Here is a 2,172-nt window from a genome sequence, read left to right as displayed (position 1 = left end):
AAGAAGCATGTTGAAAGTCCAAAATAACACCGTTCGTCAGTGCCTCAGGTCCTGTGGTAGCATCTTGACCACTTACCACAAGGAAACAATGAGTTTCAAACTAGTTCTACACATCAAAAAAAAAATGGATAAAATATAGAGATATACAGACAACTGATGAACATAAACTACTAGGGTTGTTACATCCAAATTGAAAAAAAAAAATTGGGGACTCTCAACCTCTGCAAGAAGCAGAGTGAGCTTCAGGAGCTGTGTAAGTGAAAAAGCAGGAGTGGACCTGTTGGAGAGAGCAGAGGGAGTCTGAGTTGTGCAAAACATCATCGTCAAGAGCCAGGCCTGAAGGCCCACCCCTAAGGGTTGTAAATGTCGATTCACAGTGTGAAATTATGAGCATTTTCACTTGAGTCAAAATGATTAAAAGCTGGTTGGATGACACCCATTTTTTCCAGTGCAAATTCTCTAAAGCAAGGCTCAGAGTCCCATAGTTTCTTCTTATACTTGATGATTTACACAGAAAAAATTCCCATATACGATATCATGATCTCATCAATACCAACACACCGATCCAAATGGAGGTGTTATGATTAAAAAGATTAGAGGTGACCGATGCCTGGGGAGTGGAGTTCATTGCTGCCAAGAGGAGCCAGGGAGGCAGCGTCCATCTCTTCATCCTTTTGCGGTTCACCTCCTTTGGGACAGGAAGTCTTTCCACAGGAAGCTTTCCCTCCATTTCCTTGTCTGACCCAGACAGACAGCTCTGGGTAATAAGCCATTCTGAGAGTTGTAACAGTCTTGGCTTTGCACCCTCTGTCTCTTCAGTCCAGGGAGACCAACAGACAAAAGTTCACTCTCTCCTCTCTACACCTGAAACACAAATGTGGATGAAGAAGGGCATCATGCTAGGAAAGACATCTGGGGTGGAGGAGGGAGGTACATGATTTTTCCCATATGTTTCTACACATAAGATTAAAAACACTTACATCTTAATGAAAGAAGATGTTACTTGAAGGATGGCTTATATACAGTGTAGTTTCAAGGATTTAAGCTCATGGCTTATCCAGTTTGCTTCTATACATAAATTTACCGGCACTTATATCTTAATGAAGGGAAATGTTACTGGGAAGATGCATTACACACACTGTTGTTTAAAAAAAAAAAATCACAATGACAGTGAAGCTGCATTTTTTTCTGGAGTCTGTGGGGGAGGGGGGAATCCATTTCCTTGATCTTTCTAGCTTTTAGAGGCTGCCCATAATCCTTGGCTCATGGGCCTCTTCCTTCATCTTCAGAGTCGGCAATGTGTGGAGCCTTAATGTTGCTATCTTTCTTCTCCCTCTTCTGTCTTCTTCCACTTTAAAGGAACTTGTAGATAACATTAGGTTCATCTGAAAAATCCAGAATTCCAACTGTATTTTAAGGTCACTAAATTAGCAGTCTTAATTTCACTGGTGACCCTAATTCCTACTTTCCATGTAATTTAGTATATTTACAGGCTTCAGGGATTAGTATACATCTTTATGGGCCCATCATTCTGCCTGCCACATTCAGAAAACATATGTCATGTAATATCAATTGTTAAAAATTTTTGAGATTTGTTTTATGCCCAGAAATATGGTGGTTCTTGTTGAATGCTACATGTGTACTTGAAAAGAATATGTTTTCTCTTGTCCTGAGATGGAATGTCAATTAGGTCAAGTAGAATATATCCTTAACTGATTTTTCTGTCTACTTATTAATTACCAAGAGAGGAGTGTTGAAATTCCCAACTAAAATTGAGAATTTTCTATTTCTACTTTTAGTTCTATCAGTGTTTGCTTCATATACTTTGAAGCTCCAGCTTTAGGTACATACATGTTTAGGGTTATATTCTCTTGGTGAATTAACTTTTTTTGTTATTATGAAATAGTCTTCTTTATATCTGGTAATATGTCTTGTTCTGAAAACCACTTTGTCTGAAAATAATATAGCTCCTGTAGCTTTCCTATGATTCATTTCAATTCTATTATTTGTGTCATTATTTTTAAAGTGGATTTCTTGTATGGAGTATATAGTTGGTTTTTCCTTTTTTAAATATATAGTTTGACAACTCTGCCTTTTAATTTGGGCTTTTAGGCCATTTGTATTTAATAGAATTTTCTATATACTCACATTGAAATGTATTATCTTACTAAT

The 2,172-nt window shown here is 37.5% G+C and overlaps 1 pseudogene; it reads right to left on the bottom strand.

Annotated features, from left to right (window-relative positions):
* Nucleotides 1–593: 593 nt before the first annotated feature.
* LOC131511119 (neuronal regeneration-related protein-like) lies at nucleotides 594–773 on the bottom strand (annotated as a pseudogene).
* Nucleotides 774–2,172: the final 1,399 nt, after the last annotated feature.

This window comes from Neofelis nebulosa, chromosome 1 (assembly GCF_028018385.1).
Source record: "Neofelis nebulosa isolate mNeoNeb1 chromosome 1, mNeoNeb1.pri, whole genome shotgun sequence".
NCBI classification, from domain to species: domain Eukaryota; kingdom Metazoa; phylum Chordata; class Mammalia; order Carnivora; family Felidae; genus Neofelis; species Neofelis nebulosa.
Note: the sequence above shows the minus strand (reverse complement) of the source record. Positions and strands in the feature narration are given on the sequence as shown.